Consider the following 16,608-nt stretch of genomic DNA (forward strand, 5'->3'; position numbering starts at 1 on the left):
GGATATTGAATCCCAGATCTTGTGCATCAAGCCTATTTTGGCCCAGAAAATACATGGTTATACAGTATATAAATGAAGATATGACATAGAAAGAGTCTAGGTGGATTAGGCCAATGGCCCCTCATGGTCCAGCATCCTGTGGCTAAACAGATGCCCTTGGGAAACTCACAAGCAAGATCTGAGTGCAGTAGCATTCTCTGCAATTGTGATTTTGAGCAAGTGCTATTCAATGGCATGCTGTCTCCAACAACAGAATATGTGTTGTTTTCCATTAGAAAACGGCATTACATTATTTCAGTTCATATAAAGTTATTTTTTTATCATTACTAGTTCTTCATAGTCAGGTTTTTGTGCAACTTACAGCCTTTTAGGTTGTCTATATGACTCCCTGTGACAATATAGACACTAAACCAAAATGAGGACAAAGACATGCATTTGGTGGATGTAAAATAATTGAACCCCAGAACCTTGCAACTATTGGAGCGGGGGTTAGACAATTGTGTTATATATACAATTGCTGTGATTAAGCTTTGGGGTACTGTTTTCACATGCTTACATTGCTGCATTCCTCTGAACTTCATAGAAAAATCAGCCTGCTTGGTTTAGTATATTGCTGATTACGGTAATTGGAAAAATAATTGGTAATATGCTACCCAATGGCTACACATCTTTTTTCAGAGGTGTGTACTTGTATTAGGAATTTTGGTGATGGTTCTCGGAATATTTTGTTTACACAGGGCAGACATTTTGATACACATATAGGCATCAAGCTGGACGGTCCAAGTATGAGACAAAGAGGAAATGTTATGCATCTACTTCTTCCCGCACCTTTGATTTCCCTCAGGGCAGTTTCCTAAGCTGTATCACAAAATAACATACATATTGAAATATAACTTCCATAGCATTTTTTCATGCTTCCATTTCCGTGCTCTGTTTACAACTGATGGAGTTAGTGTTGTGTCTGTCTTGGACCATTTCCAGAAAGTCAGCTCTACCTGAAAGCAGGAAGGGTTGCACAGGTTGCAGTCTCCACTAGTTCTACAGTGGTCTTTGTCACATTTGTATATGGACAGGGGACCAGAACAGTTAAAAAAACAAAAACAGTTTCCAGCTGCACTGAATGAGCACTGAGAATTTTTAAAAAACAGGACTCATGTGAATATTCATTAAAGTGCTGAATGGCATCTGCATTGGGAGCTGGGGCAAAAAATGGAAGGGGAAGGGGAAGACTAGGAGCAGTTTTTTTTACACACCGGGTAAGTACTTGGCTCTTCCTCAACATGACCATGTTTTTTTAAAGCTACTTTGTACACGCCATCTTCACCTCTTGCTGGTAGGCACATTACATTTTAATTTTAACAAAAGGAAAAAAGGGAGAAACCACAGATACTCTAACCCCTGTAATTCATGCCAGCCTCAAATTAAAGCATTCTTTTTTCCTACCCTGTTATTCCAATTCATTTTGTTAGAAAAAGCTTAGGCACTCTGAGGTGTTCTATAATAGAAAATAAATTTGAAACCCATTCATTAATTGGTGATTAATATATATCAGGATTAGTTTAAGCAAGGCCCTACCTCCTGCCCAGTCAAGTATGTTCTGGTTAATATCCAATTATGTGCACCTTCGTACTTATTATGTCTTAATATTTTGGATATGATAATCAGAAACTTGAGAGTAATGCTAATGAGGAGCATAGAGTAGGAATTAGCCAGTGACATACTCAGTGATCCTTACTTAGAAAGGTATTTTTTGTCTCTGTTCTGCATAATGGTAAGACAGTATGTTACATAATTAATCTGTGAGAATTTCCTATCTTTCACCTACGCAAACATAATCTCTGTTCTGTTAAAAAAAAAAGGCATGTCGATCATCTATATGGAGCATTTGTACCATCCCGTATGGAACAGGCAGTCCAAGCTTTAGTAGCAACAAACCATAATTCGTAACAGTATACATCAGGGGTGACCAGGATGGTGCCTCTCAGCAGTGGCATTACTGTGACTTACCTGGACAGTGCGGGGATGGGGCTGCGCAGGTGTACCAGTGAACCAAGACTAGCACTTCTGCGCAGTGCTGACCCTACACCATTAAGGTAAGCAGCAGCAATGCCCCTGCCAGGAGTATGACTCTGTGGCAGGACCCCACCGCACAGGCTGCTCCCAGTGTTCATAGATACTAATATATGGAAAATGTAGTGAATGAAACAGTCTTTAGTTGGCATCAAATCAAGAGTTTGCATTTGGATTGGTTACGTACAGACAAGGAATGCTTCTGTATGTACAATAGTGGTTATTATTTGTGATACTTTTATCTCACATTTCCTCAAAGATACCTTAGGTTCGTTCAGCCATAAGCTTTCTAGGTGGCTCAGACTTGCCACTTACTCTTGCTTAATGCCACAGGTACCACTCAAGCAAGTTGTAGCTGCACTTTCTGTGACAATAAGAGTTTCCAACCAACCAGTTTGAGCAGTTTGAATGTTCGGTTTCCACAAATATTAGGAGCTGTATAAGGGCTGCCGCCAATTTAATTTGGTAATGGCTGTGTAACACTCCCAAATATACCACATTGTCTGCAATGGTGGTAGCAATCCTCATCAGGCTTCTTAAACTGTTATTTCTGTACTATACCACTTTGAATAATGGTTAGTGTTTACAACTGATAGTTCTCCCCAACACATTATTTTCACTTTCCCCAGCTCTTTCAAAACATGTCTCAGCAAGAAAGGATTCTTAATTTTAGATGCAAATGGAAAAATCTAGTTTGACTTCTTCCTTCCTTCCTTCCTTCCTTCCTTCCTTCCTTCCTTCCTTCCTTCTAACCCAAATGCAGTCATGGAGTTTGAAATTTGTGTGGATATAGTTGACTTTTCTGAAATGATGCCTGCATTTTAGGTCTACCTCTTTTACCTTTGCTAAAATCTTTATCCATGAATTTTTCTAGCCTACTAAAATCTCTGTATAGCAGAGCGTATTGTATGGCATGACCAGGATGAGGAAGTCTTAGTTGTACTTCTGGGTTTTATACTGAATCATTCTGTGGCCTTCAACAAGTCTCTCAGTTCTTAATTTTGCAAACAGGATAATACTTAACTCACATGGGGTTTTCCCAAGGAGCTGTAATTTAATGCAGGAAAAGTACTATGAATATAAATCAGTGCAATAATGGAATAAATACTAAATATTGATTTTGTTTAAATGGTTGAGCAATATTTTGTTCCTTAATCCACAGTTTGCTATATTTTCTTTGCTACATCCTTCCTGAAAGTCTGGAAATCTAAACCCAAACCCACATGTTTCTGGGTCAGCTGAATGAAACTGTAACACAGCAGGCAAGGCATATCAAAATTATCAGCCACGCTCATAACAGTCCAAAGATAGTACCATTTTGTGTGTAAGAGAGTGAGAGAGAGAACTAATGCAGATAGTTTAAATCTTCACATTTTCTTTTGAAGACAGTGAGAAGAAATTTACCTCTTCTAAGAACTTAGTTTTCTATTAGGATCAATGGCACTGCTGGTGTAAGAGCCATTTTCTCTGCAGTTCTGCTAACTGTTTGGAAAAACTATTTTGTATGGAAACCACAAATTGTTATACCATATCCAAACACCCCTACTCCACTTTCCTGTTAAGTGTTGTGCAAATGTGATTTGAGTTTTGTTTGACACATTATGTTTGTAACGTATCAAAGCATTGTTTCTTTATCTCATGGGTGGGTTTCACAAAACATCCACTTACAGTTGCACTTAGTTGAAATCTTTCTTTGCTTAAGAAAAGCCCTTTCTTATGCCATTGTCCTAGGTCAATGCCCACATTGGCTGCTGCTGCAAATCATGTAGCTTTAAATAGCAAACCCTGAATACCCCTCCCCCCTTTATGTGCTTTGTTGTAATGAAGCAACATCAGTAAATTGCAGTGAAGGGTGATGGTTGCATGGGGATGACTACTACACCTTGGGGTCCCTTTGTACCAGATTATTTTTTTATTGTTGTTATTACTTCCCATCTCCTTTACTCTCCTGATGCCAAACTTGCTGTTGAACATCAGCGCAGCACAGGGGATCTTTAGAAATGTTGTGGACATTTTTTGTCTCTTATCTGCACACCAATCACAGTTTACTTCCAAACACTTGCTACCCTGGGTGGCTTTTGCTGTACTTTATTGATGCCACTTTAGCTTTGTTGGCCACATTCATAATGTTATTCATCATTTGTTGCTTAAAAGAAGTGCATTTCTGTCAAAACAACAGATAGGAGGTACAATATGACTTTGCTTTCTTTTGTGAGCTTCCCTCTGAGTTTGAGTTTTGAATAGGATTATTGGTTTGGAAGTGTTTCCTTATTCATCCTGTTGCTTTTTACAGTGTAGGAAAACTTGGATTATAAATGCTTATTGAAAGGGAACCCAACCCGTTGCTTATGTTTTCTTCCTTCTTCCTTCATTTTCAGATAGATACTACTGTGTCCTTTTAGATCTCTAGTCATTTAAAAAACAGGCAATAATATCAACAAATGACATTGTACTGAAGGATCTTTAGAAAATGTTGGTTTTGTAAGATGTATATGTAGAAGATGTTTGTTTAGTTTGTATTCTTTTTCTGTGTAAGCAAAGTATGGCTTCTTTTAAAAAAAATATAGGATTCAACTTTGTTCAAAAGCTGCACTGCATAACCTGGAAGCCCTGACTGCTAATTCCAAGTGGTATGATTCACTGGTGAAGGAGGAAATGTATTCTGAATATGCTTGTAAACATCAGTTTTCCTTGATTGTCTTGATCTGAAGATTAAGCTCCATTCAAATGTTATTGAAGTGATACAGGATAGTATCCAACTAAATTATTGTATGCACAGAACAGCTTCTGTGAGTGTAATGGAACTTTTGCACCTTCTCTTCTTTCCATGTGCCACCAAATTGGGGAGGGGGGTTCCCCAATCCTTCAAAGCAGATTTGAGGGTGAGGTGCATGGGTCTGCAGGGAAAGGAGAAAAAGTGGGAGTTCTGTTGAGCTCACAAAAGTTGTTCGCATGCACAATTATTTAGTTGGATAAATGCACGGTTGTTACCAAAAATGATTTGTATGCAGTTGCAGCTATTTTCACTGCAACTAATCTGGGTTGATTTGACTGAACTATATGAAAGGTGATCTACCCGTTGAGACAGAAGTGTAGAATATTGACCATGAGAGAGTGATTTTGGAGATAACACTGTTGCTGCGTGACTTGAGTCTTACTAAAACACTGTGTTTAAATTAAGCACTAACGTTTATGGATACTAAAGCAAGTAATAAAGTTATCCCAACTTGTACAGTAGATTATCTACAGAATACATGAGTGACCACAACAAATGTACTTGGCAGACGAAATGTGAATCCCATAGACCAAGTATGAAGAATCTATGACCCTCTGGTTCTTGTTGGATTCCAACTCCTACCGGCCCCTGACAATATGGTTGTTCAGGAATGATGGGCGTTGAAGTTTAACATATAGAGACCTATAGATTATTCACCCCTACCATAGACATTTTGAGGCTGGAGAAATTAGACCCTTGTTTGGCTTAATTTATACTATTTTATACAAAGTTTTAAAGGTGCCATACAATGGTTGCCATTTGGCCTTCATAGGAATTTTGAGCTAGCATTTTGAAATTATATGTAGTGAGACACACACAATTTTTAAATAGATAATTTTCTATTGTTGTAAACTGTATAAATATACAGTAAATCAGTATATAATAAATATACAATAAAGCAGTATATAAATTTTGTTAAACAGGATAAAAACAAATCTGATTTGCCCTGTGAGCAGCTCTAGAATGATTAGCCCTGGTGCACAACTTTCATAGGACAATTGAATTTGTGCAGCTGTGGATTCTCTAATGTATTTTTTTGATCAGAGCTTGTGCTCTGAAGCAACTGGCAAATTTCCAGTGACTTTATTGCTTCATGTTATTCCCCAGTGTGTATAGCTGGTCTCCAAAAACCTACGAATTGAATCCAGTGATTAGCGGGAAAGTCCACTTTGGCCAGGCCCCGTCAACAGACTTCTCTTTGGATCCAAGCTTATAGCAGCTGTAGTCACTTTGTGACTCACGAGCCATTCTTATACAACCTACAAGGCGGCATACTGAATGCCTCTGACAGGAGCTGCTAAAAGGAACTGTTCCACCAGTGGCCTTCTTCCACTGTATTTTCAATAGTTATAATAGTTTGGGGCTGTTGAACCATATTAAAGTACATTTGAGTAAGTAATAGATTGCTATGACATCTTTTCCAGAGGTCCGTTCACCCAATTTGCCTTAATTTTCTGTTGGTGGACCAATGCGTGACTATTGCAGGTAGCCACAAATCTGCTTCCTAAATTTAAAACAGAACCAAGGGAATTATAATCTTTGTGAGTGTTTCTCAAACTGGCGACCACCTGTGGTTCTCAGTGTTCTTTCCAGTGGGCAGAGCTCATTCCCCTGTTATGTTATAGCTTTTTGGTTCTCCTGGACCAATCAATGGCAGCAACAGCAACTCTCACATGTGCAGTGCATAAGTGCATGTGGGAGGAGGAGTTGGTTGGAGAGCAAGGCAAGAGCAGGGTTGTACCATGCAAAGTCTGAGGGGAGGAAAGGATGTAGAGGAAACCAATTGTGTATATGAGGCAAAGAGGAGAAAGAACAGGAAGCAGGGAAGTGAGAAGGGTGGATAGATTTTCTGGAGAGGAAATGAGGAAGCAGTTGTGGCCCGTCCTCAACACACATCCCCACATCTCAGCCTTCCCTTTCATACTACCCGGTCTCCTACCACCTGGTCTCTTGCTGAGCCCTGAAGCCTCTCCTCCCTCTGCTGAGGGGAAAGGACTAGAGGAGGCACCACAAGAAATTAGAAAGAGAGAAAAAGGGTTTATATTTTTACGAACCACATAAACTACCAATTGAGGGGAAGGGGATAAGAGAGTGAAGGAAAGGGTGAGTATGAAAAGGAGGACCAAGGAACGAAATCGGCAGTATGAATGAGAGGAAAGGGGTGCAAATTAAGTATGAAAGTAGCATAGGAGAAGGCACGATAGGAGATGTGTGAAAATATGTTAGACAGAAGGAAGAAAATATTAAATGAAGAAGTATGTTCCACTCAAGCCTCAAGATCAGCAAATTGTGTCTGCAATGGGAAGGCAGAGTCACAATACCTACAAAGCCAATGTCTGCATTTAGCTAGAGGAAAATTGAACTCTGGAACTCCTTACCACAAGGAAATTGCTGTGGCAAACAATTTAGCAGTTTCCCAAAAAGGATAAATTATCAGAAAACAATGTCAGTAAATGTCAACCAATTATGCCAAACGCTGCCTCCACCCACAATTTTGTGGGCTGGCTCTCTCCTGTGCTGCCATTTATGACTGGTAAACCTCAGTGATTTTCAGGCCTCTCCAGTGATCTGTATGTTGCTTAACATAGTACTAATGACACAGATGCATAATTTGTACACAGACTCTCAAAAGTAAAGTAACACAGAGGTATGATTTTATGCAGGATACAGGCAACACCTTAGAAGGACAGTATTCCTTTATCAAGTTTCTCCCCTTCATTGAACTTATCATGCTGTCATTGATAAGTTATCATTTTCTGCATTAACATGGCAGAAGCAAATTTGTACTTGATCAGTAATCTGAATTTTATCATGCTCTTCTGAACCATACTAGATTTCCCAATTGCAAGTCCGCTGTTTTCTGCCTTTTCTTTCTGTCCTCCGTGAGGAAGTGTAGAATTTTTTTAAAAAAATGAGGAATAAGAGCTGACAGAGAACCTTAAATAAGCTATCATGTCTGAAGCCACTTCACCAGTGACGCCAGTTCCATAGTGTTTTGTCATGCACACTTCCGATTATGGGCCAGAGAGCATTGATTTTTAGCTGTCATTTCTAGCACACCCACTGTAGAATTGAAATTTAAACCTTAATCCACTCTTTAATGCAATTAATTTTTAATGCGCAGTAATAGTAATTGAAATAGCCTGAATTTAGTAAGACACCACAAGACATTTTCAAAAGCAGGAGTCTCCACTGAGGACTGGAAGGACAGATAATCATTGTTACAATGTTTACAGAATAAATGCACACTCCGCAGGCTATCTAGTGGAGATTTTTCCCTTTTTTTATTAGTTGCTATCTCTTTGTGGGCTGAATGACTTCTTTTTTTCCAGTCAGTGCTCACAGTATATCATCATAAGCCATGTTGTTAGAAGGATTTTAACAAAATTATTATTTTACTAGAAAAATGTTGTTCTATCTAATCTCTGTATGTATTTTTATCATGCTTTTCATTGCCCTGTCTGATTATCAACTGGATTCTGATGTGTGTAGAATTTTCCCCTCTAAAAGGGTCAGACATACAGTTTCTGTGTATTAATAACCAAGATGAATTGCCCTGTATTTGGCTCCTTTTTCTTTTCTCCCACTCAATTTACCGTTTATTATGTCTATAGCATATTTTGTGTTGTTTAGGGAGTTCAGTTTATCAATGTGAGGCTTCTGTAAGCACATTAATACAGACTTTGTTCAATTAACAAAATAGATGTACAGTCATGTTTATAATAAAGAGAAGGTCTTTAAGCACATTTATCTTTCCAGCAAGGAGTACTTTTCAGAATGCATCAGTTGTGATGATGAATGAGCTTCTGCAGTATTCAAAGTGAACACCAGTGTTACATAGGGAGGGGGAATGGTCAGCCTTGTATATCACCACCCTTGCATGGCTTCCACATTACAGAGTCTAGTAATACAACTGTAGTGTTAAATATTAAGAAAGGTTTCATTAAAGCCTTGCCATACATGCAAATAAGATGTTAAAGGTGTTTTGCCTTCACATAAGTAAAAACTGTTTGTCAGTTTTTGGAACTGTTTGGTAACAGTATTTATACTTCATATTTTATAGCAAGGCATGACTGCGAGCAGTCAGCAGACGCCCACAAAACATCTGAGTCAATTCCATTTTGTTTGGATTAAAGGCTCAAACGGTCACTGATTTTTATCAGTCTTAAAAGAAAGAGGTGTTGAATCTTTTTTTGCACAGAATACTTAAATGCTATTGTAGCATTTTGCATTAAGTCATGCAGGGCAATTTGAAAAATAGTGGTACAAGCTGGATGTGGTAGAAGGGTAAAGAAAAATTGCTACTCTTACCAAGGATTAATACATTAAATGCAGATCTTAACACTGCGAGGGTCTTTATCACTTAACATTTGAGATTTAATGTAATAGATTTTGGGTGATGTTATTAACCATCCTTTTAAATATTTGATCCTGTGCTTTTTGCTGCAAACCTTTATAATAATTAGTCCTCATTTAAAGCATGGGGATTTTTATAAACTGAATTAAGGGCAAGGGCTAATCTACCTTCTGCACTGTGGGCACATAGTATAGAAACTGATTTTCGGGGTGAATGAAAGATTACCAGAGAGTAAGATTACACCTTTCCCCAGAAGAGTATCATATTAATTTTTAATTTGATGCTTGGAAACTAAAACAACTAACTAAGATTGAATGTAGCATAAGCTTAGAAAAAAACATACACATAGATCACCTAAAACAAGCTTAGGGGCAAGCCTACTAAGCTTTAACTTGCTGCCAACCTGTCAATCATCTGACATCACAATGACCCATTTTTTAAAAAAATAAAACTATGTTGGGAAAGGCCTGCAAGGCACCAACAATCAGCTGGTCTGCCTGGTCTTGCTGTTTCAGCAGCGAGGGCACATTGGCCAAGCCAGGCCCACCTGACGTACACCTGATACAGTATATACCGTATTTTTCGCTCTATAACACGCACCCAACCATAACACACACGTAGTTTTTAGAGGAGGAAAATCCGTAGGCATGCCACCCGTAGGCATTCCCTCCATAACACGCACAGACATTTCCCCTTACTTTCTAGGAGGAAAAAAGTGAGTGTTATGGTGCAAAAAATACGGTATATGGGCAGGTAACGGCTCAGCCTAAACACTTCAGAAACCGTGACAGCTGAGGAGCAAGTCTCAAAGAGCATTATGTATGGGTCATAACAAGACTCAATGAAGCCCCTTGCACAGCACACTGAAAGAACTGACAAATAGCTTACCACAGGAGTTTGCAGGCAGTGGCGCTCAGCAGTGCCCTCTTTCAGTTGAGCCATGGATTTACATGTCCCACATTTAATGTCGTATATGGTGGGTTGGTGAGTATGTCTTGGCCAAAATGGGGGGTGGGGGATGAGGATGTTTGACAGGCCTAATTAGGTGCACAGACCAGAGGCACCCCAGGCCTGAACTGAACCATAGTTTAGTATAACTATACTCCCTTCTCCCATGCCACATGGAAGAGGAGCTTGAGAACTTGCTTCCCATAGTTCCAGTTACAGATAGGTAGCCGTGTTGGTCTGCCATAGTCAAAACAAAACAAATTCCTTCCAGTAGCACCTTAAAGACCAACTAAGTCAGTTCTTGGTATGAGCTTTCGTGTGCATGCACACTTCTTCAGATACCACTTCTTCTTATCTGAAGAAGTGTGCATGCACACGAAAGCTCATACCAAGAACTGACTTAGTTGGTCTTTAAGGTGCTACTGGAAGGAATTTGTTTTGTTTTGCTTCCCATAGTTTGCTGTGTCAGCCAGATCAAGAACTGGGGTTAATCTTATTGTGGCTAATTTAAACAAGCTAGCTGCAGTAAAGCTCCACTGAACAGCATATGGGTCATCCAAAAGATGCAGCAAAACCATTTTTCTTCACTGCCCTCACAGCCACGGTTTGGGCTTGATAATTTGCACACACTAGTCTTCAGCTGCATTTGTCTGGAGTTTCCCTCTATTTTAGATTCTAGCCATCTCTGTCCAGACAACACTGCAAACAGTTAAGGAAATGCAGAGGTGAAAAACTAATAATTCCTTCTTGCAGCTGTGTGGATAGAGGAGATGGGAAAGGGCAGGAGAAGTATGAGCCCAAGGCTCACTTCAGTTTTTTCTTGTCATACATATTTAGGTGAAGGTGGTTAAAGTCTAAAAACACCCTAACACCAGAGACCCAATTAAATTGTTTGGCAATTCTTTGTGGTGATGAGCACGTGACAACACCTTTTTAAAAATTTTGGTGGATTGGTTCACCATATGATTAACAGTTATTAACCATAATAGCTCAAAATGGAACCTCTAAATTAGCCGTATATACTTTGGTTACGAGATTTGAGGGAGAAACTGCAAAGGACACCCATCACATTTATGACTTTTTTGTGTTGCAAGTTTCCTCTTGGCATCTCCCTCGCCATTAGTAGACTTTTGAAATAGAATCATAGAACTGTGGAGTTGGAAGGGACTCCAGCGGTCATTTAGTCCAACTCCCTTCAATGCATGAACCACAACTGAAGATGTCCATCCAATCTCTGTTTAAAGACCTCCAATGCAGAAGAGTCCACCATCTTCTGAAGAGTAGATGGTGACCTAGATGGACTTTTGACCTTCTACAGTAAGGAAGTTCTCATGTGCTTATGTTTTGAAATCCATACAAGTTTATATCTGGAGACATAAGAGCTATAAAGATGTTAGATTGTCCTTTTTAAAAATGGAATCTTACTCTCATGTTAAGTTTTGCACACATTTTAATTCTTCCATTTCTGCATAGCACTATCACAGACCTTCTAATGTTCTCCATGTGGCTGTTCAAACAATTGATAAACTCTGATGTTCTTGACCCTTGTTGTCTCATGCAAACAGCTTGGTTATAAGTAGTAAGCTGGTGTTAAAATCCTCTACTGTAGGATCTGAAGAGACCAAAAAAAGGAAGACACCTTAAGTCTTCAGTTAAGATCTCATTCAATGTGATTTACAGTTTATTATTGCCTATCACTAATGATTATTTCAGACACTCCAGGTTCTTGCTTATTAGCAGACTAGTCATGGTGCAGTATCCTTCATAATTCATATCTTTTAAGAAATAAATCCTCGTTGCTGCTTTACATGGGGAGTGAATGTGGTTGTACACATGCACAGCTCCCAAAAAAAGATAACAGATTGATGTAGTGTATAACTATATATATATCAGTGCTCACATAGGTATATAGGTGATGAGATATTTATTATGCATAGCTTGATGTGTATTGACCTCAGGTTATATGAGTAGAAAATCCCATTTTCCAGCTTGTTTCAAATATAGTAAAAAATGCTGCTTCAGTTGCTTTATGCTACTCACATTGGGAAAGGTGCTTATACTGTGATAATTATCATCAAGGAATATTAATGCGTTCAGCATTTGTAACCCAAAAACTCATTATAGCTTAAGCTGTGCATCATCTGTGAAGAGAGAACTTTGCCAGAATTCGCTCTTCACAGGGGTTGCCTCCTGCTTGCGGTGGAGTGGTCAGAGTATTGTAAGAGGTCACTTAGGCTATTTTTGAAAGCTGAAGTTTTGCAATTTTTGATTCACTACCTTCTGTCCAAATAGCTTAGCATTCTTCCTACGAATTTGCTCTTTTTAATTGAAAGCCTGGTGAAGTGCATAAGGCTAAAAGGTGTATATATAATTACATGCATAAGGCTAAAGTATAGGTGTCAATGTTGCACATCCAAGGTCATGGGGATTTCAAGGTGCATTCTCCTGCTAATGTGCATGGAATGACTAAGAATATTTAGCACAGGTGGAAATGGGGATGGGTGGATTCTGCCATCTAACTTCTATAGCATTTGCTGGAGAAAGTACACCCTTATTTTAGCTACATAGTGTTTTGCCTGCATCAGTTTCATACTCTGAGTTCATGCATATTCATGGATGTTGGGTATAACAGCAACTTGATTTCCTCTGCTTATGTTCCAGAAGACTCATTTCTAAAAGTCTACTGTTAATTCCCCTTTTGCTCTAGTCGTCCCCACTCTAAAATTTGTCATAAAGAACAATTTTTTAGGGTTTTAAAAATATTTATATATATATTAGTTTTAGTATCTATGTTCAGACTGAAGGAGGACAGTGAAGATCTGTTTTAATATCATGATCAAATAGACTAAGTTTTCTTTAAAATAAATGGGCACTTGTTATTTTGGAAAATTTGGGGTAATCTTTCCATAATTTAAAGAACATTTTACACTGACAGGCCCTCATTACTTTTGTTTCTCCCAACACACATAGAAACACACACAGTCTAATTTTGTTATTTTCTCCTTGTATTGAGATGCTGCATGTCTCTTGCTACTAATAACATTGCCCTTTATCTCTTGATGTGGCTTACTATATGCTAGGAAAAGGAAACTAATACTCTGTTCTCTCAAATTATTTTGCTTTTGTAGACCATTCTTGTTTCTAAGGTCATGCAGTATGAACCTGGCCTAGCTCCTGGGAGGACTAAAAAAAATCTGCTTCATAACTTTCTTTGGCCCTCAAATAAAAGAAAACAAAAAAGACACAAGCTTAGTTCAGATCAGCAAAATAACCAAATTAATCATCAGGGTAGCTTGCTATTGATAAGCTTTTCGAAGCAGTTATAGTCAATTTAAGATTGCAATCATAAATTGACTTTCTAGGAAGTAAGACCTATTGAATACAGAAGGACTTACTTCTCAGAAGACATTTGATATTTCAGTCCGAAATATACTTACATAGAGAAGTAAGTTCCACTTAAAGCAGTGGCACTTGCTTCCGAATAAACACAATTAGAATTAGATTTTAGCTGTAAGGTCAGTTGCACTATCTAATAATATTAAAACATGATTCAGATATCCAGTGCATTTTCTTTAAAAAAATATACCAAAATATATGCAAAGGTACTAATATGTATACATGTAGAAGGGTAGGCAAATATTAATTTAGTTTGTTAACTGGGTATTAATGCTGCTGCTGATTAAACTGAAACAGACCAAATCTAAACCATCACTATATCTCTGTCTTCACACAAACCCTGTCCAAAAAACCCCCTCTTAAATAGAAGTGCAGGTGTTGATGAGATTATCCCCACTAAATATAGCATCTGCATATGGCTCTAGAATACTCCTGTCCGTACCTTTAATGCTGAGACTACTGGTAGGAATTAGAAAGAATGCATATTTGCAACACATGGGTATAGAATCTTTATGAATGTTGAGTAACTTAGTGCCAGTTTCCTCCAACAGATAACTTTTTCAAGTCATAAGGGCGCTTTCTATTTTTATTTTGTATCAAAGTTCTACTTAGATACTTTCAAAATGAATGTTTGCTCTTTGCCAGAGATAAGGAACATACTATATTTTTCTGTTTGAACTCAAATGCAACAAGCTTCTTTGCAATGTTATTATTTATTTTTGTTCTGTATCCAAAGCCCTTGGAATTATTAAGATAAAGGATAAAACTATAGTGGTGGAAATAAGCAATGAATGGAAGTTACTTCTTTTGAGGTCCTATAACTTCTAGAACTAGACGTGTAATGCTGAAAAGACCTTGGGGTTTTTTACAAGAGTTACTCAAATCTGTTACCCAGTTTATCAGTTTCATTCATCTGCTTTGGCATTATCTCAGCCTCATTGGACCTAATATTTGTATAAATTAAGGAATAGTGTTTTTTCTTTACCCTATATAATTTATGTTGATCAAAAGTTAAATTTCAAACAAATATTCATTCTGGTACAACCAGCATAGGAAGGGAATGTTTGTGTTTTGAGTCAGGTCCACTCCAGCCTGACTCTGGGTATCTTTATTAAAAGAGAAAAAGAAAAACAGTGTATTTTACCAACTCTTAATCACTTGGATTTTCAAAAGTGAACATCTGAATGATAGATCAGCTATTAGCTTGAGATGCCATGGAATAACCCATAATTCATCTACTCCAAAAACTTGGATGTATATGTGACCAAAACTAAGAAGCTTATATTGTAGCAGGATGTTAGAAAGAGAGAGATTGGAATGGTAGTGTTTTTGGCTGAGCTCCCTTTTCAGATGTAATTGCTGCTTCATTAGAACTTGGAACTGTTCCTATGGCTAAATTTAATCAAATGGTTTAGAATAGTAAGCTGTTATCATCAAAATTCCAGTACAGCTTTGGATCCTGCATCCCTTCCAGTAATTCATTTTCTGCAAAACCAAATGTTACATACTACTAAATGTGAATTTTGGAATTATTCTTATTTGTTGATGTATGAATTTTTTGGATCTGTAATAGTCCCCCAGTTGCTAGGTTCAGAACGCATTCTCAGTTTTAAGTCACAAGTACCTGAGCATGTTTCTTTATAAATTAGACAAATGACATCAATTTAGAATTTCAGTAACAATGTCAAAATGAAAATGAAAAAAATGGAATAATATCTGAAAGGTGAAGTCTTGGCATTAGCTTGGTGACATCAATTCTTAGTCATATCCTGAAATTCAGCAATATCAGGATTTATACCTGGTACTTCTATGGCAGGGATGTCCAACATGGTGCCCTCCATGTTTTTGGACTACAACTTTCATCATCCTTAAACATTGCCCAGGCTGTCTGAGGCTGATGAGAATTGGAATCCAGTAACACCTGGAAGACATCACTCTGGCTACCCCATAGGTCAAAGCTTGACCAATGTGTCATTGAAGCTGCTGATAGATTTTAGAGTTATGTCTTTTAAAAAAAAAATTAAAAAATGGTAGTATCAGAACCATTGAAGTCACTAAAATGTTCCATCTTCAAACAGAAAACAATTAGCTGTTAATATACCTTTGGTCTCCTATTCTTCTATTGGGCAAAGACAAGCATAGGTATTTTTAAAAAATGAAAAATGGTTGAAATTGTCTTCCAGAGACAACACTGAGCATAATAAATGTATTCTCGTGGAAGGAATACTTTGCACAAGTTCCAAACTGAAATTAGTGTATTGAGAACCTGTTCCTGTGTGCATTTCAGTTTTGGTGTTTTTATTTAGTTATGGTGATCAACACAATGTAATATATTAAAATGTTTGTTTGCTGTTCATAGTTTTGTATTCTCATTTGGTCCTTAGCTGAAAAGCCAATATGCACCCAACAGATACCAGAATATTTCACAACAAATTATTTGTCCAGGGTTGTGATATTCTCCAATTAACAATATGCTGCTTTATATGAAACACCACTCAATAAAATAATCAAACTGTGATAAAACCAACAGAATAATTAAGAAAAATGAAGGATATTGTCTTTAAAATGCTATTTAGTAGGATGACATGAGAGTCTACAGAACAGCATTTGATAGCAATTCCCTGGGTACCATTTTTAATTTCCATTAATTTCAGTGGACCTCTTTCTGCAACTCTGCAGAAGTCCCATTGAAATGAATGGGGGTTATACAGCAGGAGTTCTTGGTAGACTGCCATAAACCTTGGATAAAAATTGAGGTTGAGCCAGACACTGTAGTGAATTATACAAAAGACAGGAACACAACATAAAGCAAAACAGATGTATTTTAAAATAGATACATTTATTAAAGTAAACACAAAACAGCAACCTTGTATCACATTCTGTGCATCCTAGAACAAAAGATTCTGTCCTGCTGACCTCAAAAGAGGTCATGAACACTGTGATAATAATTGTGAATGGAAGCAGTGATTTTAGACACAATTGCAAATGTGTACTTGAAATCTTGATTAGCATGTATATTTGAGGAAACATTCAATCGGGGTTGAACGGCTAGTTTTCAGCA

General features: G+C 37.7%; 1 protein-coding gene across 10 annotated transcripts in view; it reads left to right on the top strand.

The window, feature by feature from the left end:
- ZNF521 (zinc finger protein 521) overlaps nt 1-16,608 on the top strand; it is a 291,023-nt gene that overhangs the window by 155,481 nt on the left and 118,934 nt on the right. The gene's annotated exons all lie outside the window — the stretch shown is intronic.

The sequence above is a fragment of the Podarcis erhardii genome (assembly GCF_964252035.2).
Source record: "Podarcis erhardii genome assembly, chromosome: 8".
Classification (NCBI taxonomy): Eukaryota; Metazoa; Chordata; class Lepidosauria; order Squamata; family Lacertidae; genus Podarcis; species Podarcis erhardii.